Below are 27,843 nucleotides of genomic sequence, written 5' to 3'. Positions count from 1 at the left end.
AATGACCCAGGGAGCAGAACACCATAACCACACTTGGGTAAGGTCTTTCAAAAGAAACAGGATGATTTAAAAATTAGCATTACAGTATGCTCTTTCCACAAAGGAAACAAGCTTCAGTATTTATTCTTAAAATAACGAGACAGCAACCTTTTTTTAAAACAAAAAATCTGTACACTTACTCAAGAAAATGAAATTAGAATATTTATATTCATAGATGTTAAACTGGGAAACAAACAAGTAAAGACATGACCCCTGATATTTGTTTCTGCTCCATTTATCCACCTGTTTTGACAAGCATCTAATTGAAAGCTGAAATATGAAGGAGACAAAAGTAGCACTGGCTACTTTAGATGTAAAGAAAAGCAGCACATACATACAGTATTATTTTACAAGATATTTCTCTTGTTCTGATTTATATAGGGAAAGTATGATTTTTATCCTTGGTACTTCCATTGGTTATTGCCAAATACTGTCTGGATTTCAAGATCTAAACTAAAATAAACTTTTTTTTTTTTTATATATATAAGCATGCCTATGAGGGGAAAACAAAAACAAATTCTAGATTTTCATAATTCTCAACTTTTTTTCTCTTACTGTTTTTCATGTTCCTTGAAAACTTCTAATAAGAAAAACTGTCAGTTAAGGAAACTGTTGTTTTGGTTAAAGCTTACCTTTGGAATGCCATATTATCATTTTTAGTATTCTAAGCCTAATCAGAGACTAAACCTGCTATATCAGGTTATTTGTAAACACAAAACCAAACAGGGTAGCTTAGTCAAGAGACAGCAAAAGGCAGATGAAAAGTTTAATAGAAACTGAAAAAAAAAAAAAAAAAAAAAAAAAAAAAAAAACATCCTTGCTACAGAGATGCAGTTGTTTTCACAAAGCTGAAGCCTACACAGGGTTAAGACCTCCACTGTTAAAGAGATGCAGACTAATTTCAATACAGACAGTTCCGTAACTGTAGATGCATTTACCATTCCGAAGTATAAATGGCAGCACGGCGTAAAATCACAAAAGGTGCTTACTAGTATGTTTAATTCTATACTACCATATATATTTAAGTAATACTACTGGATGTAAGAGCTGAGCTGACATCTAAGACCAATGAATTATGAACCTTGTGTATAGACTGAGTTATGGGTCACCACCCATTACCCACAGTTGCACCTCAGGACCATAAAGAAGCTATACCACCAACATTCATACAATTTCTTGGGGATGTCAGTAGGTGCAAGTATAGTTATTATTTATTGAGTCATGTTCAAGTTTATGTTTCAGTGAAACAAAAACACACACTGACAAAACCCAAGAACAGAACCAGAATAAGTGCTGAAAGGAGTATTCTGAGAGCAGTTACTTGACGGGTTTTCAGACTAAGAGGTGACTAGAGAGTTGTTTGCACCTCAGTGAAAAATCACAGTCCTTTGTTCAATTCCTAGTGCATTAAGAGAAACAAATGTATTTAGCCTTGCAAATAAATATACTACTAATAACTGTAACATCCATTTCTTTTGGTAATTTCTGAACTGGATAATTGGTTAGGTTAAAAGAATAGTATTAAGCAAGTGCAGGACAGAAGTTGGCATCATCAGGGACAACATTAGCATAGGAAATGAGATGTGGGTAGTAATATATGTACAGATAGGAGATCCTAAAATATAATGCAGTTTTCAAGGACAAGACTAGCTCTCTAGTGGAACAGAAGTTCAAAGGGCTTTTGTGAAAAGACAAGTCTTTCTTAGAAGGAAAACTGATTGTATTCTTAAAACCGTTACTTCCTTTGATCTCAACATTTCCAGGAATTTTTTAATTACTGAACTGGTTAGTGGGAACTGTACAGAGAATTTCATGCGTGGGAAACAGTTTGCTCCTATGCTTGCTGTATCTTATTTTTGCCCTCTGATCCACAGTGCATTCTCTTGTTGAAAAAGTAGGTATAGTATCTGCACTTAATCCACGACAAGAGAATTGCATAACATCAGCTATTCTATATGATGGGAGATGGGCTCATTGGTAGCATTCGGTAGCATGATCCCTCTTAGGACAGCATCATCTTATCCTACCACTAAAATGCATGCATCGCCTTATCTTGTTCTGGATCAAAAATACTTGTAAATACACAGAACAGGATTCAACCACATGAAAGAAAACACAAGATTTCTGCCTTTTCACAGAAGTGTAAAAATAAACAAGTTCCTTCCTCTTTCCTCAGAATAAAGGATAAAAATAATTTGATAATAACCTAGCGATGAAGAACTCAGTACACAATCTGATTTTTTTTCCTCCTTTCCATTCAGTGCTAGATTAAACCCTTTAATTACATCCAAATTCCATTGTCAAGATATTCAAAAGTATCATGTGTTCAGTTTGCTCTTTTTTCCCCATGCCTTTCCGATTCGAAGTACTAATATCTTTATTGTAGGAACGGTCCTTTAGCTGTTGCTCCAGTGTGACTTATTTTTTACCTTTTTTCTTCATTCCTCTTTCTCGCAGATATTCTCCATTACTTAAACTGGAACCTTTCTCCCTGACTTTTTCCTTTTAGAGCAACAATGAATTAAGATGCTGTCAGAAGGATTTGATGGTCAGGGACCAACAAAGACATGAAGACAAAAATAGCAGAGGGAGGGATGATGTGGGATTCGTGGCAGACAACCAAGCTAACTTTAGGGCAAGGAGATGTGAGGAAGAGGTTGCAGCAGAGGGATAAGGTCAAGAAACAACTGAAATGCAAGGACAAAGATCATAGAAAAAAGCATAGTAGGAACATGACTATAAACAAACTTTCATAGCTATGACCCTTGCTGTATGATGATGAGCCATTGTGAAGCCAGGTCCCGTTTATTTTGTGATTATGGGGACTTGCAAGACTGTTACAGGTTTGTTTTTTTAATTAAAAAAAAAAAAAAAAAAAAAAAACTTATCCTTAAAAAGTGAAATGTGTTCAGAGATTTTAAATGGGTGATAGAAAACAAATAATTCATTTCTGAACATGGTTCTACTTGCAGTAGAATAATCAATACTTACTAAAATTTAATAAGGAACTTTTAAAAATAATTATTTTAATTGCAGTATTATGAAATGGACAGAAGTAGCACAAACATTAAGTGATCTCTGTTTACCTGATCAGTCCTTGTTACAAGCCACTCGTTTTCTCATGAGAATGGAGAAAAGAGCGTTAGTTACTCTGGACAAATAACAGCACAGTATTAGAGCATTTTGAGGATTCTAAAGCTTTTAGAGATGTTATAATTATTTGGAAACTTTCCAGTAAGCACTAAATATCCAAAATAGCACCTGCAGGCAGCTAAGTTGAATTACCCGTTTACCACTTCTGAAAGTTAAAATATTATGTAAAGTTCACTGAAAAACTTAATACAAGAGACCAAACATCCAGAGACCTTTTATATTTGTATTTATATATTAATTTGATACACAGTGTTGAGAAAAAGGGTTAAAAAAGATGCAGATAGTTCTATCAGCTGGGAAAAGAAGTTTGTGTTAAATTTTTACTGAAGAAATTAGACTTTAATGGCCAACCTATGTAATATTCCATAAATCAGCAGCAGAGTCTGGCCAAAAGAGCATAATAGTGAGGAATTTAACACCATCATCTTGCTAATTGAAAGGACCTGACCTCATTAGGGTCATGCACTGCAAGTGAGAATGATAACACTGCAAATTATCACTGCTTTGCGGATGCCAGCACGTCCTACCTGTAAAAGGAATATGACCAAGCACACTGAAATCTATTAATTAAAATTTAGTTGTCTGTCACATTGCATACCCCTCCCTCTCCTCTCCCTCCCCCAACATACATGGTTTGTAGAAGGCTTAGAAACAGATGGAAAATTAAAAAAAAAAAAAAAAAAAAAGTAACAATGTCAGCACACACCATGTTTTTCCTCAACAATTAGAATCACAGAATGGTTGGGTTGGAAGGGACCTTAAAGATCACCAAGTTCCACCTCCCAGCCACCACATCAGGTTGCCTCATAGTGAAGAGTTTCTTCCTAATATCTGAATTAAACCTACCCTCTTCTAGTTCTAAAATGTTACCCCTTATCTACATCACTACACTCCCTGACACAGAGTCCCCTCCTCTCCAGATTCCCTTTAGGTACTGGGCAGGCTGCTATAAGGTCTCCCCAGAGTCTTCTCCAGGCTGAACAACCCCAGCTCTCTCAGCCTGTCTTCACTGGAGAGGTGCTCCAGCCCCTTGATCATCCTCATAGCCCTCCCCAGGATCTGCTCTAACAGGTCCATGTTCTGAGGGCTCAAGAGCTGTATGAACACAGTGCCCCAGGTGAGGTCTCACAAGAGCAGAGAATCACAGAGGAAAGGTGGAGAATTACATCCCTCAAACTGCCAGCTACACTTCTGTAGAGATCTCAGTCATTTAGAAAAATGAATAAGCTGTTCCACATAGCATTCATATTGATATTCAAGTTAGTCCTATAGTGTTCTGGGAGATGACAAATGTGAGGTTTGTAAGCAGTGATGTATATACACAGTATCGACCCAACCTTACAAACTGTACTCATGGAGTTCTCCTTTACTTATACAAATAGTACCACTGAAGTCAATAAGACAACTTAAGCCAAAAACCTGAGTCGTACAAGAAAGAGTTAGAAAAGAATCATAGGGACTTCACAATGTAGTTTTAAGGAGACTCAGTTGCCAAGATTTCTTCCGCTATTTTTGAAGAACAGCATTCCAAATACACACAAGCAAGAGGATGCAACTGCTGGAAACAAGTTTCAGTTCCCTGTGGGTTTTTCTCCCTTCGATGAAGGTATATTCAGCATATGCATACAAGAAGAATTCCACATTGCTGTTCTTGGCATTTAATTAGGGGGTAAAGGAAAACGTGCAGGACTAGAATTTTAAGTGTTGGTTTAATAACCTTTATCCAGCTCATTTCTGAATGATTTTCTTCCTCTCTAGAGAGGCTTCTAATGTCAAACACTGGTATTAAGGTGAGTCATGGTTACTGAAGAGGCACACAGAAGGCACATGACAAAATTATTAATTATGGGAAGGAATCAGAGTATTCATTTCACTCCATAAATGTTCTTCTAAAACAGAATATTTAATATTGAACTCAAATACTCTTCCAGTAGCCAATAATCTTACCGTTGGAAATAAAAGTTGGGGATTCAGGATACCACTTAAAAACTGTTTCAAATGAGATTTTTAGAACATACTAGAGACTGAGAAGGCATATTTATTTTTTTTAAAGTACAATAAAATAAATTGGGCATCTTTGTGTCTAAGATAATAAGTTAAGCCACCTCAATACAGTAATTTTAAATACATTCATTCATATGAGTTTGCTAATGTTCATTTTTCAGATTCCTTACTTTCACATCAAATATTAAGAATGGGTCAGTAATATTTTCTGCTGATATCTGATATCCAGCACCGCATATTCTTACACCGAAAGGTATATTAGAATGCATTTTATACTTAAAAGCAACACTAAAGGTTTGTTTTTTTGTTGTTCTTGGGGTTTGTTTGTTTTGTTTTTGATGTTTTTTAATACAATATAGAAGAAAAACAGTATGGAAGAGAGAGGTATAATTCAAAAATTTTCTTCCTATAATTTTACATAAAATTAAGTCACAGTTAGTATTTTCAAAATCTCACATAAAAGTAGTCTAAGCCACTGTAGCAGTATTTTGAAATCCAATAAATCCTGTAGACTTGGCCTGAAAATCTGAGACACCAACACAGTGTATATGTCAATAAGCACAGTACCAAATCAAAAGACAGTTTTTCTAAGCATTCTAGTTGAGAAAAATTTAGGAGAACCTGAACAGACAAGAACCCTTCCAGTCAAAACATCCCATGAAAATGAATTCAGTAGGCTAAATAAATAGAATCTATAAAGCCTGTGGAATTCAGTGCCATTGGCTGATATTTCTTTCAAATACATCTTCTTTTCATATAGTTGTACTTCATTTGGAGCCCAAACACCTCATTGAATTCAACATGAAACTGTGGAAACAAGTAAAACCTTTCCCAGGTTTAAGTCTTATTTCTGGAAGCTACTACTAACAACACAGCATAATCACAAGTACATGCTATTAATCAAAAGTTTACATGTAAATACCAATTATAGTGTAGGGTAAGCAGATGCTTGATTTATTTTGCCCTGAAGGCAACTATTGTAACATACTACTTGTCAGTAAGTTTGTGAGCACAAAACCTGCTTCTGACTGCTTTCTGCTTCCACTAAAGCCAGGCATCAGCTCAGGAAAAATAAACATCAGCAGTTGGCAATTAAAGAAATTCATATTAATATATTGTAGCCACTATCTTGTGAAATAAAACTCCCAGTTTCTGTCAAATTGGAATTTTCATGAGGTTTGTGTTCTTACTTTAACCCATTTTATTTCTACTAAACTACCAATTATTGAAACTTAGAAATAAGCATTTTATGTTCTGTATCTTGCCCACAACTCACTTCCCATGTGATAAAATAAGCACAAAGCAACTCCTCTATAAAGGTATTCTTGCATGTAACATTAAATTATTATGCAGTAGCTTATAATGCCGACACTATACTGGTAATCAAAGCTAATACAAATAACAGCTGTTAAAGAACATCAAATCCATAAGCACCATCTAGGCTAAAGACACTGCAGCCATTTCCTTCCGATGAAAGCTTTTTAATATCGAGCAGTCTATGTTTGTGTTTATAAACCCAGTAGAACATGAGCAGAAGAAAAAAGTGTTTAAAATAATGACCTCTGCAAAACAATCTAATACTTTTCACATCCCAGAACAACAGCTATAATCGCACCAATTATCTGCTTTAACTCAAAAAAAAAAAGAAAAAAAATTAGAGTTGAAAGATTCCTAAATGAACATTGAAAACCCTTCCTACTCTTTCCTCTTCATTCTCCTTCCCAAAGATTAACAACGTCTGACACTTATCTCAATGCTCTCTCATGTACATACCAATATTTAGTAGGAGCAGCAGGATTTCAAAAAGTAAATGAAAAAAAAAGTTTTAAAAAAAGATGAAAATACATCAGCAGATTTGGTGCTTGATTTGTTTTCCTTAAAGCTGCAATACCCATGTTTTTAGTAATCAGAAAAAGAAAAAAAAGAAGAAAAAAAAGCGCCTCTGGTCCTATAAAGCTTTCCAAAAAAGGAGAAAGCTTTCTACAAAACCTTCAGAGAACTGTACATCGCCTCTCCACTGCAAACTGTAACAAGTCAATATTATACAAATTCACATTCAGGATGAAATCTGGTTAAGCAAATGAAATGCCATATAAACACTGAAACAACTAAGATATTCATCTGCACACCACTCCCAGTCACATCTTTTAACAGAAGTTTTAGATGCAATTAAAGTAGTGCTACTATCAGGAATGTAGTTTCATTAAACGTAATTTCAGGAAGCTATCACACTGCCATAATTAACAGAATGTGAACTAAAACAAAGCAACAAACAAGCACAGGCTTTAGCCAGGGACTTGCACGTCAACATTGGCTATCACCAAAACTTTAATTAACCCTTTAGATACAATTAATGAATTGTAATCCTGCAGCAAAACCTAGAACAGAATTCCAATACAAAATGTAATTCATTAACATTAGACAACAATCTAAATAAATCTAATTATATGACCTCTCACAAAATTTAATCATATTGTATGCTTTGTGTACTTCATAACAAGCAGTGCATACTAAATCAAAGACAATATCTTATTTCATAAGTTGCCTTACTACACGTTGCAAAAAGGCACACACGGTTGTTATCCTTAGATTATATTCCTATCTTAGCATGACAGTTCTTTGATGAAAAAAAATGTTAAGACTTCTTGACTACTGAATTTTATCACTGCAAAATTTCTGTTTTAAAATTGAGCTCGCCTTTAGTTCATAAAATGTACAAGAGTAAGCTGTGCTACCAGTCACACAATTGCTAATCATTATAATCAAAACAAGCACCTCCTATCATATAGCAGCCTGTACCTCTGGTCCACACCTCTAAGTTCATCCTGCCTGCCCTCCTGCTTGGTATTTCCTTATCCTTTCCTCTTCCGTGTCCTGTGTGCCTTCTATTTTCTAACTGTTATTAATCGTCCATATGTTTTCCTTTGTTTTGCAGTTCCTTTCCTTGGAACAGAGCTGGCTGTGCCTTCTCTTCCCTAATTCTCAAAGGCATTAAACAAACTCTTGAGCATCATCATATTGTCACTTGTCACAGTTACTACATTAAGTGTTTGATTCTCTCTCACCTGGTGAAAACACATGTGCAGAACACTGATTTTACTATTTAAATCCTGAGAGAAATCACCATTCTCCGCACTACTGGAATTCCACCCCAAAAAGAGTTAAATGTCCCCTATTTTATGCAGCCTAATCACCAGGGACAACAATCTCCCCCTAGACTACAGAATGATTACTTGCAAGGCAATGTTTTATATCTCATGTAGAATATTTAACAGGATTCAAAAAATCACACTGAGTCAAGAAACAAGCATAACCTTTTTTAATTAAAAAATAAACTCTCTAAAATATCCCCATGGATATCTCGTGCTTCCCTCACCCATGGTCACAGAAGAAACACACACTAAGGAACTCTCCCTATTTTCCACTGCCCTTTCTGCATTATTCCAGTAACTTAAAATACATTATTTTCAATGTGCACATCTCAAGTTCACTATGACAGATATTTAATGTTTCATTGGAATACTTGTATTGCCGATATTTACTCTAAACTTGATTGCAGACCTACACAAAATACAGATTCTTAAACATAACACAAATATCAGTTACTGCAGTTTAAAAAACAAACCAAGTCTTTTGCTGAATTAAAGCCAAGGTACATTTTAGACTTCCAAATATGCTGAGCAGGCTTCATTATGAATTGCACCTTTTCACCTTTGAACTAACACCTTAATCATAATTTCAGCAGGAAACTCCTGTAGAAGAAAGCACAAAATAATGCTAGCCTATCAAATATTATTTAGATTTCCAAAATGAAATATTTCCATTGTCAGATTTTTTTTTTCTTTCAACATTTTTGTCTAGAAAACACTTTATTTGTATTACAGAAAGTCTGTAGCATTCTGTGTTCAAGTTAGTTTGCCCAGTACTGTCCTACTTCTCACAAAGATCAGAACATTTAATTTTGCCAATGAATTGCATTCATGGAAAGCACAAGTTGTGAATGCCAAAGGCTGTGTTTGTCAAAAATAAGACAAACAATACATTCTTTAAAACATGACAAGTAGTTTTTATGAAAGCCATTTGTGCTCTTTCCATTACAGGAAAAGAAATCACAGTGGGAATACTAAGCTCAGCACCTATTTGGCAGTTCGCTGACCAGACATGCTATTAACTATAGAAAAGACTATTTCTGTTTTTTTTTCTGTTAAGGAAAGTTTTGATTTTTTTGAGGATTACAAATCCAACTATGAATGCAATTGCAAACTACTTATTAGAAATAACATGAGTATATTGACATCCCTGCACTCTATTATTTTATCATATCATTTTATCATCAAATGTCTTACTTCCATAGCTTCCATTATGTTCCTTTAGCATAGAACTTACTCTGTGTTATCCCTTTCTCATTTTCTACAGGTTCCCTTCACCTAGCTAATTACTCTTCCTCTAGGTTTACCTTTAAAACCTTTTCTTTGATCCCCAAAAAAAACTTGGCAGATCTCCTTCATTGCCCCCCGTTACAAGCAAGATCTGAACTTGCAGAATCATTACCTAAGTTCTTTTTCTGTCTCCCTTCAACAGTATTCAAGCTCTTCTTTTGTGTGATAATAATCATTTCTGACCTTATCACCATGAGCCAGACAGTTGATTTTTTTTTTTTTTAATACAAATAAAAAATACGAGAGTGAGAAAGGTTTTGTAAAAATAACAAAAAAATTGCATTGGTATTTATGGCAAACTACTACTGGTCAATGGCCAGCAGAAAAAGGTATCAATAATGATCATAATTTTGGACATAAAGTCTTTTGAATATTAAAATCCAGACTCACACATGAGACTACAAAACAGGACACACAGTAAACTACTCTTAGAGGAAACAGAGAAGATAAATGCTGATTGAGGTTTCATGTACCTAATAATCTCTGCTGTTGAGACAGCTGGTTGCTGTGTTCAGCACTTTGCAGGACTCCCCTTCACACCTAAGTGCAAAAATTATGAAAGCACAGACCAGATGTTACAAGGTTAGAGATCACCACCAGATCTGAGTGCACAGTATTTGCATATTATCTCATGGTCGCATACAAATGACTGAGTATTTCTCGAGTTTGAATTCCCAAGCAAATGTAGAATTGAAGAATAATACTTGCCTGCAGGTCATTTTTACCAATCCAGTAACAGATTTTAAGATGTATGAGGTTGTTCTGAGAGTATTTAAAAAGGGGAAAACAGAAAAATGTGCTGTAAAATAATCTGTATTTTAGCTGAATTTGTCCACATAATAGGTTTAGAGACAACTACTTGCTTTTTATTTAAGCCTGCTTTTACTGCTGAAAGAACACATCACAAGTCAAGTACCAGCATTTAAGCTTTCCTTAGGTAAAACATCCATGAGTTCCGAAAACAGGAAGTATGACATAGTCTCCAGATGAAGTCCCACATTCCTCACCCTGTTTCAGTGAAATTCTTTACACATTTATTATGTAGTCCCTGGTCAAAATAAATTTGAAACAAAGAAGGTGCCCTCCAGCAAAGCAGAGAATGATTAGTGTTTAGCTAAGCCAGGAAGAATTAGAGGTCACTGCTACTTTTAAATGAGACAGCCGAGGCGATATGGTGGCCTCAGCTCTCCTCTTCTCCTATTACTCTTTGTACCATACACTCTCTTCAGCTAGAATAAAGAAAAAAAAAGTATACAACCTATTTCTGTTAGCAGACTGTTTTGCCTCATAGGGAACTCAAAAATTTTAAAAGCATTAATTACTGATCAATTTTTACATGTTTTTATCATAACTTTGCAGCTCTCCCCCAGATTCTGTAGAAAGAATAGGCTTTGGAGGACACAAGGAAAACACTAGGATTAGAGATGTAGGCAAAATAAAAACGTTGACCTTATTGTAATACAAAACTGATTTGAGCAAAAGTGAGCTATCCGCACCAAGCAAGGTGGAGGAGAAAGGAGGGATAAGAGAAAGAACAAAGAACAACTTCACCAGTTCACTGTTCAAATTGCCAGGACTTCAGGTATTTCAGCCGTTATGTTTATCACAATAAAAGTAACGTAAAAGAACAGTTCTACATGCGATGCTTCTAATGAGCAGTGAAAATTGGTAATAGAAATAATCGTATCAAGTTTTTAATATTCTCATAGTAATTCCCAACACTGAGTCATATTTGATAGCACTATAAAAGGGGTTACTGAACTGAAGAGATGAACACAAATTCCAAATGACAGAAGAGTACTGTGCATGACTTCGTTATAAGAGTTCAGCATTTCCAAAAAAGTCACCCCAGTTTGTCAGAAGCACACAACACATAAAAGCTCACCTAAGATCTGTATTTTTAAGAGATTGTCTGTTATTATTTAAATCTAATTAATTTGCTTTTTTGTTTTGCAGGGATGGGGAAGGGGGCTAAGAGGTCATTTCTCTATATCACTAAATAAAATCCCATATGTCATTTCTTTCTTCTTGCTGTTTGTGCTGTGTTAGGGCAGTCAAGGGACTGAACTAGCACTTTCACTGAAGAGAGAAAGAACTGGTAAAACAGTAGATCCTTTATATTCTCCTCACCCATCTCTGTCTCTCCACAGACGCAGCAGTGAAAGCTTAGCCCACTCCACTCTGCTCAACACTGTCACCAATAACAATGAACTGCTATGCTATTAGGTTACTCTTAGAATAAAATTTGATTGGTTTGGAGTCCTCATTAGTTTCTCTCCCACCCCACCACGACACCATCACTGAATACAAATGTTAAAAAAACATGTATTTAAAACCTGGTATCCCTCTCCTTTCTAAAATTATAGTTATAACCACACAGTATTGTCATTTTATAGATTTTTATAGACAAGCAGCACTTTAACATATCTTAAACGGAAATACAGAGGCAATCCTGAAGAAGCTACCACTGTTCATAAATATATTTATGTTGGTGACCAAGAGAAAGCAGCCTCTTGGGTTTGCTTGGTTTGCATAGGTAAAAAGGACACAACCAGACACTCCATTTAATGAAGTGTTTCCACTAATTATGATTACTGTCCAAAGCAATTTGCTTCAGAAGTGGAACTTTCATCAGTAATTAAAAGATAATTGGAGTGTGATAAACTCCACCCACAAAAAAAAGAACAGCTTGACTAATTCAAAGCTTCTTCCACTTCAGACTGCCATAATATTGGGTTTTAGTCTCAAAATATATGTCAGCATCCATAATATTTAAGAAATTAAAAGCAAGAGCAAACCTTTCTACCACAACATCCTTTTTTTTTGAAAAATCATGTCATACTGAATGTAATGCTCTGTGTAGAGTGATACTACACAAGTGATAATATATTTGAATTATAAAAAACTAATGGAAGATTGTTGTTCTATATTTTTTTGCTTTTGATATTTCTTTAGCAATCATCACTGCAGTCTGTCTAAACAATTCTCTGTGCACTGACATTCACAATAATGTGTTTTCATCAGAAAGTTAGACACTGTCATTAGATTTAGCAAAAGGCTATACTTTACAGTTCCTAGCCAGTTTTTTTGTTTTGTTTTTTTTTTTTTACACCTCACTACTCCATTGGGATGTGAACGTAACAGTTTTTACATCTGTCATCTCTAGTTATATTTACGTGAATACACCTATTAATAACAGATTACTGGAAATCAGTATAGAGATAATGAATTAGTTATGTACTTCTTCTTGTCCCCACACTGGAATGTGACCAAGAGAGAAGTGTTTATCACATTCTCTACTAAGAAAAAAAAAAAAAAAAAAAAAAAACATCCATCCACAGCCCATCTTATAAACTTTTACACTTGGAAGCTGTTGTTTATTCCAGAAACTTCTTAATAGAAGAAAGCCACCAAACTAGGAGACATTCAGTGAAGCTTAACATTCTCCTGAGAATGCAGAAAAGTAACTTGATCAATATAAAGCATGAGAAATGAGTACTTGGAGTGCACAGAAAACAAAGATCAACCTTCAGTGAAGGAACACCAGAAAGACCAGGTTTGATTGTCTTTCAAAATCATTTCTTTTCAAAATAAGTTAATGTCCATACAGTGAGGAGGAAAATTGTATGCTGACTATTCAGAAAAAACAACCCAGAATATATCATAGACATTTAAAGTGAAGCAAAACATATCTCAGACCAAAAAACTGCACAAAGTCCTCCCCACCATTTACTGTCACCATCCTCTCTCCCCCCCCCCCCCCCCAAAAAAAAAAAGATTTATGAGGATCTTTTCCTCATAAAGTTCTATATAGAGGAAATGGCATCACCAGAAAAGACCTGACTGGTAATCAAAACAAATCTCCCAAGGCTCCAATAAAGAGGGGAGGAAAAAAAAAAAAAAGGCATGTTCTAACAGACTGGTATAGTCCCAACTATAAAAATAAAAATATACATACATAGAAAGAAAAATAAAAATCTATGAAGAAGATTAGCAGTTATGACTATGAGAGATAATAGCCTCTGAATTCTTGAGTTCAGCTGGACTCAAGCCCTCAGCTGCCCCCTTCTACAACCTCAAAGGATGCAGATTTTTGAACAAACTTAATTCTCTACCTTTTGTTAGATTTCATTAACGCAAGGAATCTTTTTTTGCTTGTTTTCTTGTATATGCATACATACAGCCATGTATTTCAGAACTTTAGTTTGTTAATGCCAGAAAATTTCCAGGTAAGAAAAAAATGGAAGAAAAACCTCGAATAAATGTTGTCTTAAGGTTCTTTAAATCTCAACCAATTAAGCATCGATTGTCAGAGAGTGCAAACTGCTTTGTAAGCTTCTCACAGATATGAAAAGCCTCCTCATTTATTCATGTCCTCGGTGAGTTCTACTCCAGGGATGGCTGCAGTTAGGTACCCCCACCTTCAGCAGCAAGTGTCATTTCTATGTAGCCTAATTCCTGAAATGTTCAAAAGAACAAAGGAAGATTTTGACCCAATGAGAAAAAAGGCATGACAAGTTGAACATCAAACCAAGAAACATTTCTTTAATGTCTACCTGATAGCTGTGGCTTTTTCCTCTGCAGTTGCACTGCTGATTGGAATAGCAAAAGAAATGGTTATCGTTTAGTCTACACAGACAGTAATAAGGCAAATCAAAACCAAGCATGAATATACCTGACTGACAAAGGTTTTAAAGCCATAAAACTAAATCATTTGAAAGATCAAAACTGTGATAATTGCATTCTACACACAGCCTGAACAGTATCATGAGAAAAGACAGCTTCCTTCTTCAAATTTATCTTTCAGTTCAGCATTACAATACGAACACCTCCCACACTGCTGATGAGCTTTGCAAGGCCATGTTCATTCCCAAGAAACCCCTGCTGGGACTGCAGCACAGGGGTGCTCTAAGACAGGCTCACTGCCCACCCAGGAGCAGAGAACAACAATCTATTGAGATAGAAGGACAAAAGACAGTTTACACCTGCTATCATACTCCTTACTGATATAAGGAGCTTTGAACACATCAGAGAGCCATCAGAGAACCCACATTCTGTATCACTTGCCCAAGTGAGCTATGAGAAGAAAAGCATCTCCAGAAAAGAAATCTGCTGTTATTTGCATCATCTGTCCATTTGAGAATCGGGCAGCATTCAAGAGGAATGTGATCTTACTCCAGGCTAGTTAAAAATCAATCCAAAGGAGCAATTAGCACAGGTTGTCTGTAACTGATATCCTACTCAAACCAAAGCTTTTAATCTGAAAGCTTCTCTTTATACAACGATACCTCTTTGAAAACAGACTCAAGAGAACAGATGTTTTATCTGCTGTGGAAATGATAACATCAGGTGGTTTCTGCAATGCCAACAGTTCTGCGAAGAAAGGTCCAGATTCAGGCCTAGGCTCAAACTGTTGCTAATCCTTCATCTAGTGAAGATGTCTAGATTTGAAGTAAATTCTGCATCAGAAGTATGTTAAAGTGTACGAAGGGAATCCTTGAACAATTTATGTTTCAGAGACAAGGAATATGGGGGAAAACTCAGGACATAGATCAGATAAATAGTGTCTTCCTTCATAAGTATAAACGTGCTATCAAGACAAATTTATTGGCTAATTAAATTCAGTGCCCTATACAACTAAATTCTTCGTCACGTTTACGAGACATATCACTATCAGTGCAACAGAAACCACATCAGCTCCAGCTCCAGAATAGCAGTGATATATGGTATCTGACAACCTGAAGTAATACTGCAACAATAGCTAAGAATTATTTTTATTAATAGTTCAATAGAGGGGCTTAAGAAATACATTTCCTAGTGTTCACATTTCCTCATCAGCATTACACAAACATCATTTAACATGGAAATTCACAAACCTGTAACTCACAGACTAAATACTACCGTATATTTTAAAACATGCAGATCAGACATTGCACATTTTACTCTATGATCTTGCAAGTGTTTTTGTATGTACTTACACAATTAACAGTAAGCATTTCTAGTCAAATGCCTAAAGGGAAAACTGGAACTTAAAGTGTCTTTCAAAGACTGAATCGAAGACAGTTAAATAAAGACCATGCTTGAGGTCTTCATTATTTTACTTGATATTGCTCATGTTATTCTGAATGCAAAAAGACTAGATATTGTTTTTTGCTTCCCAACGTAAAGAAAGAAAACATTTTTTGAATCAGTGAAATTTGTTCATTTCTCAATGCCATTCTAAATGCAAAGGTCTAGACAATTCATATTCAGAAAGTTAAATGGAGACAACTGTTGCTACATTAAATCAAGTTTCTGTAATTATGTCACACTGTCTTCAGAGACCTGGTATTTCTTACATCTGCAAAATTAGAGTACCTCATAGTAAGTGAATAGACATTTTTTATCTGAAGATTTCAGCATCAGTACATCTCATCTTTCCTCCATGCTTCAGAAACTTTTCCTACAACTATGCTCTACCCAGACAAGAGTCATCCTGTATGTTTTAAACAACTCATCTCTTCTGTTAAGAAGGAAACAGTCAGTTAAAATGTGTGAGTGAAACAGAATAGAGAGAAGAAAAAACAGAAACTACTTTATTTTTAAATCTAGAGATAAGATGTGTTAGCCTTGCTATTTTCAAGCATCTCTTTTTCCTGGGAAGTATACACCTATTTATTCCTCTATCTGGGAGAGGAAAGAAGAAAAAAAAAAAAAAAAAAGGAAAAAAAAAGAAGAAAAAGAGAGAAAAGAATCTTTAGGGACATGCTGCCAAGAAGCTGAGAATCTCAAAGGCTACATTAATCAAGGAAAATCTATGCTTTCAACACTTCAGAACTTCCACACTGAAAGAAAAAATGTCAAGAGAATGGCAAAAAAGCACTCTTCCCAAGAATCTTGAAGCCTGTTAAAGCATATTTTTAAGAACAAAAAAAATCTGCAAGGAATAATATTCACAGATAAACCATTTTTCTCATGTCACATTCACTCTAAGAACAAAATAGTTCTGAGAAGAGTGACTTGGTGGTCAGCTGTCAAAATGAAATTTAATTTAGCAGTAACAATAGACAAGGTATGTCAGTCTAAGCATTCAATAAAAACCATGGAGAACTCCTTGAATGAAATGCTTTTAACATAAGTTGTATCCATAATAAAGTTTTAGATCTTCATCTCTACAAAAATGAAACTACTATAGAATAATATAGTCTTAATATAAATCTTAAAATAAATTATGAAAATTACCATTTTGATTTCCTGCTGAAAATTATGTTTTCTTCCTCTCTCTCTCTCCGTATAACTTTGTAAAACGTAGAGATGCTTTTTCCAAAAATAGACCAATTGCCTAGACGGTCCTGAGTATGTTAAGTTCTCTGAAGCCAGCAACTCCTTTGTTTCTATTTGCAAAAGTGCAGCACAAAAAGGTGCTAGCTAGGCTCTCAAAGTAGCTCATGTAATTTGCTGACTTAAACTTGATTATTTTTATATTAATTTACTAAACCACCTTTTTTGGCTAAAAGGTATAAGCACTTAAGCTCCTTAATACACTCATGAAGCTGAAACAGCAGAAGCTGCTTAGCAAGTCACTGAATCATTTATAAAAGCCTATGGTAGAAGTTACTCATGGAAAATACTTAAGATTTAAATGACATAACTTATTTATTTATTAAAACCTGGGGCATTTTACTAATTTAGCAACGCTCTCTACCCCCTTTATGCAGGTAACAGAGGCAGAAAGCTCAAAAAGGCCAGAAAGGAATTATGAGTTTCATCCTGAGCGAGCAGAAAACAGGACCTAGAGATGGTGAGCAAGGATTCCTTTACTGAAGCTATTGCACTCATGGCTAGAGAATGAAAAAATACATATTTTATTAGAAAGAGACCAGAACCAAAGAGTGAGCTGACTGGTGTCATCACCTTCTCCTGGCAGAATACTTTCAGGCCAGAACATCAGCTACCTGAGGGGTCAGCAGACAGTACGCTAGCTTCAGAACACCACAACTCCTAACCCAGGAGTACCTAAGGATTTCTAGAAGCTGAACAGTAACCTTCCCAAGAGGAAAAGCAAGATCTCTCTCATTCTGGTCCGTATTGCGCATACAGTACAAAAACATGTTGTTGTTGTTTTTAAACAAAAAAACAGATCTCCTGTGGTAAGCAGTACTAATAAGATCTAAAAAAAAACTCTGTCAGGAGTTAAAAAGGTTTTACTTGACATGTTATTTAAGATGCTATTATAGTCTAAAGAATTTCAGATTTAAGGGAATAGTGAGACAAGGATAACAGCTTGTCAAACATGCTTCCTCTTCAATTAAACTGGAGAAGACGACATACCTCTCCTGAATAAGATACAGCTCTCATGCCTACTTTTTGCCACATTTCCACAGGCTTGTTTTCAGATAACCAAGTAATTCAACCTTACTGGAGCATTTCACTAACTTCTAAAAGCACTCATTTGAAAATATATTACATTAACTAAGGTGACTACTCTCCATGCTATAACGTATGAAGACTGAACAATTTGATGGACAATAATTGTTTAGTTTATTTCTAACTTTTGAAGAGACTCCAATGTCAACTGCAATTAGTGCAATAAAAACTGAAAAAAAAATCCAGAAATTACAAAATGTCTGTGAATAACATCAGCAATTTACCGGGGAGGGCAATACATTTCCCATGCTGCCTTCCGTCATTTTTTAAATCGCAATGAAAAAGCCTCCCAAATTTTTCAGTACAAGCCTCTTACCCTTCACTTCCACGAAAGGAGACACCTCCTATTTAGTTAGAAACATTCTGCCCTCCACTCTATTCACAACTTTCACTACAGGAGCTGCTTTTGTTCTGACTCCAAAAGCGTAATTTGTTAATTGATTCAAGACCAGCACTGTTTTATGATAGATATTTGAAGAACCAGACTATTGATTTATGGCACATAACCATTGACTACTTCCGCAACACCACCCACAGAAAAGAACTTCAAAATGATTGAATTGATGAAATCACCAAATGCAAAAGGTAGCACACTTCATTTACTACAGCTGAGCAGAAGTATTAAGGTAGTATTTAAATGTCTCTCATAGCATCATCCATTTGAACAGTCACAAAATCTAAATCTATATGATTTCATTTCATATAAACAAATGCATAAATCCAACATCACATTTTTAAAAAACTACACTTGAAAACATTGGCATATTATTTACTCAGTAATCCTAGACATACAGGAAAGATAGGAGACTGCAAGATGAATAAATGATTGTTGCCCCATTTATTTTAAATTATATAAGACTCACTATTTTTAAAGTGAATATTATTTCAATGTTACCCACTCAATTGTTTCTAGAACATACATCCTGAGACAGCCCCACATATTTCCAGCCTTAGCAACTGATGCAAGATCCCATTCTGATCCACAGTTGTCTTCATATTGCACTTGGTAAGATAATTGAGATTTAGCAAAGATACAGCTGAGTGTACAGGTACTAGAAAAAAAAAAAACACACACTCTTCCTTCAAGAGTCAACTTGCTGGCTGTTCTAAACAATCATTTGGGATTTTCTTTGTGTGACAAAGAAGAAAATCCATGAGGTAGGAAAACTTTTGGCTTGAGGAATTTCCATAATATTGAAGAAGGTGCTGCTGCTGAGAACAGCTGTACCCATTGTTTGAAAGAAATACTATGAAGAGTGTCATTTTGCAGAGGTTCACAGTTCCAGCCAGTCTATCTTTCACTTTTCTCCCCTAGGGTCACTTCCATTCCTTACAGTCATTTCTATTTTAGGTGGATTTGAAGGAGATTAAACCCTATTTACAGCTGTTCATGTGAACTTGCACTATAATCCTTATTCTTCACAGGAAAAAAAATATATATATAGCATTCTATAGGCTGAGGAGCAAGCAGACATCATGAATAATCTTTTCAGGAACTGAAAAAAATGGATAATGTTTCATATTCACTCCCATTTTAAATATTAGCACAAACTTAAAAAACACAATAAAGGTACAAAACAAATTAACACAGATGATAGAGCTCACCTAGAGATGGCCTATACTAAAGAAGAGTTAATACCATAAATCTGCTGCACATAGAAGTGCAAACAAAACTTTAAACTCAAGAGAATAATTGTTGTTGTTTGTTTTCTACAGGTAGATTTTGCAGGTACAACATGCACAGCAACTTTCCATAACTTAACCTATGGTATTTTCCACTGCTTCTTGGGCATTTTTGGCAAGACACACATATAAGCACTATAAAAACAGTTCTCCAGAAGTTACAAGAGAGCTGCTTTTACACTTCATTTTTTCACTTGAAGATGTCTATTTGCAATAAGACAAAATTCTACATAACTATATCACTGTGTAAACAAAAGTAGATCCTCAAATTTTCCATAATACCTAAAAATAATAATACAGGGGTCTTAATGTTATAAAACACACAGAAAAAAAAAAAGGTTTTTATTTAAGGATAAAACAAAGAGCTGAAGTCATTATGAACAGAAAAAGACGATCTTTTCTCCAACAGGTTTATTTTGTCTATGAGTTTTGATACCACCAGATGTTTTCTAATGCTGTATAAACATCGTTAAAATTTATTGCTATGAAAACCAGATACCTTTCCAGAATGCTTACTAATATGCAAAGACACAACATTCAACTTGTGTCTAAATATTAAATTATAGTCAAACTTCTACAGGAAAGCTGAAATATGTCAATTAGATTGAATTTGAACAAAAAATTAGAGCTGAACATAGAAAAAAATTACTGCTTCTCTCTGGCATCTTGATTGGAAACAAAAAACAGAAGCAGAATGATAATATTATTTCACGCTAGATGTCTGGATTTATTTTTGGAACTTAGTAATATGAGAAAAAGCAACTCAGTTTTACTGAGTAAGACTACCCAAGTAAGACAGACTTCTTATGACCTGCAAGTTCCAGGAAGGACAAAGAAAACCTAGAGGTAGACTAATGATCTGCCGACATGAAAGTCATATCAGTCATCATTTTTCTTTAACATCCTTTCATATGACAGATGGGTGGAGGACAAAAAGAGAGAAGCCTTTTCCTCTAAGAAATACCTAAGTATCCATCACATGGGGAGGCATCTGGATGGGTCAGTTCCCAGGACTTCTGAGAGACACCAGATTGGCAAAAGATGACTACAAACAGCATCATCACCCCAAAATTAAATAAAGGAAAAGGCACAGATACAACTAACAATCTCTACTCCTGTGTTCAAAGGGCTCGCTTGCAACACTATGGGAACTATCCAGAGGGTCAGTTCTTTCTTGAATTTACCCAGAATGCACTCAAAGAGAATGCTTCTTGCAAGTCATCATTCCTCTATAATATTTCTCCTGAGAGGATAGGTTTCACATTATCTATTCATCAAAGCTATGAATATATATCAAAAACTAATTTCTCTGTAGCTCAGAGACTCAAAGAAACACCAGTATTGCAATACTGCCTCGCTGCCCTGCATCCTCACCAACTTGCAGTCCAAAAGGTTTTTGTACTGTGCTAAAGCAGCTGTTAACTAAGGTGACCACTTTAGACGTAATGGAAAAAAACATGCTTGAGAAATAAGAATTTAGTCAAGTCCCTAAAATGAGTGACTCTGATTAGCAAGTGACAATAGTACCAAGTCAGGTACATAAGTGTTCAAAAAAAAAAAAGGTCATATAATGTCATGTGAGTACAATTCTCATGTCTATTTTACCATGGGAATTTCCAACATAACTGTGGCTAATCAGACCCAGCAAGTTTTTTCTCTCTGTAGTGAAACACGAAAAGGTCACCTTTAGTGAATTAAATTAAGAGAGCAATAAATCAGGCAGCAAAGCTGCACATCTCCTGCAACTTAACTGTCCACTGTATATGCAATTAAGGGCTGGGGGAGCGAGGGAATCTATGTGCAGTATTTTAGCAGAATTCTAGGCTAATCACACACATACGCACCAGCCTCCAGTTTCTTTATGAGTCATACAGGAGCATTTTGATTTGAACCTATCAGTCTTCTGAAGACACCAAATACATTTCCATATGACTGTAGGAGTCATGATGTCTCAGGGAAGCACACTATTTCCTGGAATTCTTGACATACCAAGGAAACAGGGTTATTAGTCTTATTGTACCTTGCTGAGGGCTTTTATTATTAGTTCTGCCATTAATTTAGACTGAAATCCAGTTCTGGCTAGCTCCTTGACAGAACATTTACGACAACCAAGCACTTCCAAAAACTCCTCTTTGAACTTTGTGCATCCACAGTTGAGTTCTTGTTGCTGGTTTGTACTTCGTTGTTTTAATTTTCTACTAAACAGCTAAACCAAAACCTTCCTTCATGAAATTTTCACATGGAGACTGCAGTTGCCAGGAAAAAATAAATAAATTGCAAGGAAATTCTGCAGAAAAATGTGTATATACTCATCAAAATCTTTATTACATTCTTTGTTGTTGTTGTTTTTTCCAACTAGACTATTATTTGGGATACCTTTAAGAACCCTGTTGACAATTTTTACTACACATCTGTACCAATATACTTAATAACAATAATAATCAAATAATCAAATGCCTGTCATTTGCAGTTTTCAAGATCTCAAAACAGTTTTTAGTGTAACAGTGAACTTCCTGTTTGCCCTTATAGCCTTCTCTAAGCTCTGTAAGTTTCAAATTATCAAAGCACAATGGCCAATGCTCACACACAACAGTAGTGTTCTTCTCTCCAGTTAGCATAACAAATTAAAAAAGGAGGTCATGGAATTAGCATCATCTGTCTCATAACAGGAAACTGAGAATGAAAGGTAAGGTTTTCAATCTACTTCCACGTCCAAATTCCTTTGACTTTGAAAGTAGCACGAACAGTATGAACATAAAATCCTCAAAATACTGGACAAAACTGAAATGATTTTTTTCAGTGCCAAGCAGGAAGTCAATAAGGAACAGGAGCCAGGAACTGAGCTCATATCTGCTGAACTTAAATCTATTACTTTCACCCCAACCTTTCCTTTATTCTTCAGAACCACAGAGGTATTTGCAGCTCCAGGGCTACTTTAAAATCTAGAAATAATCCTAATTCTAAAACAGCTGTCTGTCACATTTGATTAGAGAAATGCACTATAGAATACAGGTTAGACTTAATCAAAGAAGAAATTTCTCTACAGCTGAGTTAAAACCTCTATGAAAATACTTATAGTGGGAAAAAATAACTTCAATATCCAATAATGCTAATGGGTAAGCCATACTATGAAAGACACTTGTTTAATTTATAGCAGTACTGTTTAAATCTCTGAGCAGGTTTCACTCTTTCCTTCTCATACTGGACACAAAGTTTACCATTTTAAACTTGGGATGTTACATGCAGATATCTTTGAGCCTTCCTGTGCCAGAAACAGAGAGCAAAGTACAACAGTTACAAGCTGTAACTCAGTGCCTGAATATTCCAATTTAAAATTATACATCTGCTCTCAAGGTAACGGTTGAAAATTCTGTCTGAGCAAGGAGTTCCTTACCCACAAAACAAGGCTATCAAAATCAAAAAATCCATTCAACCAAGACACCTAGAACAAAATCAGCATGAAATAAGGGGGAAAAAATAGCAAACTGTGTGCTTAACATAAACCAGATTTGTACAAACTATTTAACATTTTTATTCTAAACCGTATACATAGTATACATGTATATACCTCAAATACATACAGAACATACATATATGAAATATGACAAATCTCCTGCTTCTTAGTACATATAAATTTAATTATCTGTAAATAATGCACTATTATATTACTAATAAGTAACTATAGCACTAGTAAGTGCTTACATCTACTATGACTTGTGGTGATATAACTCTAGAAAGAACAGAAATATGCATGGTTTTTTTTTTCTAGCAATTAATTTCTTAAACATTTTTTCTGAAAGAGAAGTTTCTATATGAGTACAAATAAGGTGATTTTGGTTGAACCGAAGTGCAGCATTGAAAATGAAAAAGCCTACACATACACATCCTCAAACCTTTTAAAACTGATTTCATGCATTTATCCATTTATCTTCCATAATATAGTCTATTTTCTAAAACAGTGTATTGCATATTCTTTAATTTTATATATATATAATATATATATATATTATATATATATTTTTATATATAATATATATAATATATATAAATATATTATATTATAAATAAATATATATATATATATATATGCAATTCCTAAAATGCATTAAAAATACATTCTCTGTTTTGGTCTAAGTTTCATGGTCTGTATAGCATGGTATACCTTGCATATTATGATATTCTTATTGGAAAACAAAGACAAATTTTCTGTTAATAATTCAGAATAACAAATCAGGAAGTAAACCAATGAAAAACAAAATGAAAACAGAAATAGTTTAATTGCATAAACAAAAATAAAATAAATTCGAGAGATTGGTGGAAAGCAGTTTGTTTAACTTTGAGGACAGGGTGATGAGAAAAGAAGTACCCAGAACAAAACATAACTGAAAGATCCTCCAGCAGAAAAAAGCTGCATAAATATGTCCAGAGGAGTGAGGGTCTGTTAGATTGAAAAAGAAAATAGCATGCAAAGGGACTCAGATGTGAAGTGACATACAGAATAATTCCATCTGGCATAGATACCAAAGACGTTTAAAACACATGTCACACCTACATCATAGCTATGTAGACTAAGATGTAAAAAAAAATTGTAAAAAGAATAAAACTGCCAGTAACAGGAAAGTAGTTGTGAAACGTTTGAAGTATGAAAGACAGAAGTCTGTTGGTAGGACAAAAACTAGGACTGATCAAATACACAGCCTCTCCAACCACTCAGGGAGATTGGCAAAATACAGCAAAGAACAGCACAGTCTGAAGGGTAAGAATTGCTAGAATGGAGTCAGCACTCTGAACAAATGCTGTTTGAAAGAAACAGTTAGGAACTGGCATACTTCCCAAATCAATAAATGCAGGTAACTCTAGGGCAGAGTATAATGGTCACGTAAGAGAATCTAAAATGCAAGTAATTTAGCACTGAAAAAATAGCACTGAATGCACAGATGTTTTAGATGCTCTACAGCTTTAGAATTTTTACCCACCAAATGCCAAGGCATACCTTTTAATCTATTATCACTCATCCAATAACATACATACCCAACTACATTATCCTTTCAAGAAAAAAAAAAATCATGTTGTTACATAAAAAAGTAGAATAAATAATAAAGCCAGTAGAATTTGATGTAAAGACACTGTTGCCTTTGAGATGATTTGGGCTCAGACCTATAACAGTAGTTCTCTGTATATAAAGTTAAACCAAGTCTGAACAATTCCTTTCTTTGGGGCTGCTGGCCTTGACTCGAATAACTTTAGAAGTAAAAAAAAAAAAAAATGAAAAATAATAATAATAAAATAAATAAGTAAAAAAGAAAAACACACCACTTATCCATAATCAGTGACATACGATGTGTATCAAACATACAATTCTCATTAAGGTAGTGTTAGGACCATATTTTGACTACATCACCAGGAGGCTGATTAACAACAACTAACGTAAAACTTAGAAGCATCAATAGATATTTGATCCTTTATTATAAACTGTTTCCCATTATATTAAAGTATACTGTTTCCAGATACCAAGTCCAACATCCATTTCCTGTTAAGTAACACATTTGTTAATCAGGAAAGGTTTTTTTGTGTGTGTTTGTTTGTTTGTTTTTAATTGACAAATTCTAAACCAAAGAGTATTTTGGAGCTTACCCTAGTTCCTCCCTTCTTCCCTTATTGTCACTTATATGCCTGGAAGACCCAAAACACCATTCCATTTATACCTAAGCATGCAAAGACGCAGTGGCAGTGACCAAGAGCACAGAGGGAACAATGTGTCACCTTGTTCTAGGGTGAGCAGAGTACTACAGTGAGGTGCCAAATCAGGTGAGCACTCTATAGAGAAATGTTTTGAGGTAACTTGGAATAACTCATTAATTCATTCAACTTTTTTTTTCCCCCCATTGATGCTTTTAAGTCATCCAAAGGTTGCTTTGAGATTTAATGATTTCTTTTTTAATATAAAAGACTTTAGTAACAATGGTTGCTAAGGCAGTATTGATTTATCAATATTCTACTTCGATATATTAACACTCAACTCTTTTTGCACAATTTTATACTATTAGAGGCAAGTCCCCTTGAAGGAGACTAGAAGTGATCAAGACTTAGGATGATAAGAACAAAACAGAACTAAAAGGCTGGTCTCAAATCTCTGTGCAACTGGGAAGAGCTGCAGGACTTCTGCTGCGAGGCTGCCAACAAAGAGGGCAGATGAGGATGCTTCAAAATCTTCACTCGTAGCTTCATTAATGAGCTGTAGACCTCAGCCGGTTGCAGAGACAACTGCACCATTGTTGGGATGAAATATATATATATATATTTTTTAATGATTTTAGGCAGAAGATGCTTGGTCAGTGCATACTCTGAGAAATTCATGGGACCTCACTTATATGAGATTTTTTATTCCCCTTTCAAATTTGTTTGACATTTATCTGTGAGTTTGAACAGAGGACTTACAGAAACAGAGTATGATTATGTAATGTATTTGGTTTAGGAAAGGATGCCAAAACAAGTTAACAATGAAAGGGGAGGGAGGGACCAATTTACACAACTCAATATCATAAAGGACCTCCTGGATAGCTGAACTGAATCCACTCTCTTTAACATCTACTTATATAATCTCTTTTGTTCACGTAAAAAGTGTTATCTAAATGAAGACACGTCCCATGGTTCTTAGTGAAAGATTCCTCTCAAATTTCACAAATTGTAATTTAACCAAAAAGGTAACTAATAAGAAAAATGGCAATACAGTTTGCTGGAGGCAGTTACTTGATTTAACTAACTAATGTTCTAGGTGTTTTCCAAGACAGATTTACAGCTCTCCCATTTAACGGTATACTGAAAAAGTAATGCAGAGACAAACTTGCGGATGACCACACAATCATGCCTTCAAAAGAATGCTGAGCTGGGAAATGGGAGAGGAAGTAACAGTTTCATTTTACAGTTGCATTTTGCTTACACCTGAACTAAACCAAATCAAAAAAGAGGATGAGTTTTCTGGGAAGTCCAAGCAAGACAGAATATTGAATCTGGTATTAATCAAATAACAAATGCTATCTTAAAGTCATTGTTACATATGAGAAGTCTAGGTTCAGAAAAGCAGCAAGTCACTTCTTGAAGATAAAATGTAGAGAATTGTTATAATGGCTATGGGGCTTCAAAAAACTAATTAGGGCAGTAAAATGCTTTAACCCAGGACTGAGTCCATCTTGTAACTGTGTCCCCATGTAGCCTAACTGCACAGAAAAACCGCTGTAATTCAGACACCTACCTCTTTATTGAAGTTTTGTGACTACATGTAGTAATTTTAACATGTACACACTTAAAAACAATTTTAAAGGGTATATTGAAAAGCATTTAAAATATGTTTTAGTTATAAGACTGATGCCACTTCATTCTGTTTTGCAGTTAGAACTTTCTCCTAGGTAGACTATACAGAATACCCCAGATATAGTATCATCACCATTATTTCTACTGCAAATGCAAAAAAATAAAATGAAATTTAAAAAAAAATCTAAGCAAAAGAGGAAGATTCAAAAATTTATGCGAATGTTTCATCTCAAAAAGCACATCTATTTCTATTTCCAGAACTTCATTTCAGCTATCTTTTTTTTAATCACTGTACTCTTCATTTCATTTATACTTTGGTAAATTAATAACCTAAAATGTCTATTACCACATATTAAACAGCATAGAAATAGATGGATTTGGCCTCTATGTCAAGGTTACATGAAACATGAATACTGAATTCAGTTCCTGGTTGTGGTTTAATTCTGTGTTGCTGAAGGAATCTTGATTCCTGTTTTGCAAAGAGAACAGACATTTCAAGCCATTTCAGGTATTACTTGCTACAAAGGTTTCTCTCTTTGCTTTTATAAATCTAAGCCTGTATACCCTAAAAAGAGATGAAGTATCCAGACTGGCCCTCTTCATTTGTATGATGCCACTGCACTTTCAGATAGCAGTGTAAATCTAACAAGCAATTTAAATAAAAGAGGTTGAAGTAAAAGAAGTTCAAAGGACACAAGGTAGAAATTGCTACAGTTTACCAACATCCCCTGCAAATTGTTCTTACATAATTCTTTGCAGGGTTAAAATATCACTGGTATGCCAGATAATTCAAAATCTTTTGCAAAAA

The 27,843-nt window shown here is 34.9% G+C and overlaps 1 protein-coding gene across 3 annotated transcripts in view; it reads right to left on the bottom strand.

Moving 5' to 3' along the window:
* The window catches only part of FHIT (fragile histidine triad diadenosine triphosphatase), a 565,209-nt gene that overhangs the window by 498,671 nt on the left and 38,695 nt on the right, over positions 1 to 27,843 (bottom strand). The window lies entirely within an intron of this gene.

This window comes from Anas acuta, chromosome 11 (genome assembly GCF_963932015.1).
Source record: "Anas acuta chromosome 11, bAnaAcu1.1, whole genome shotgun sequence".
In the NCBI taxonomy this organism is placed as follows: Eukaryota; Metazoa; Chordata; class Aves; order Anseriformes; family Anatidae; genus Anas; species Anas acuta.
This window is presented reverse-complemented; position numbering and strand designations above follow the sequence as displayed.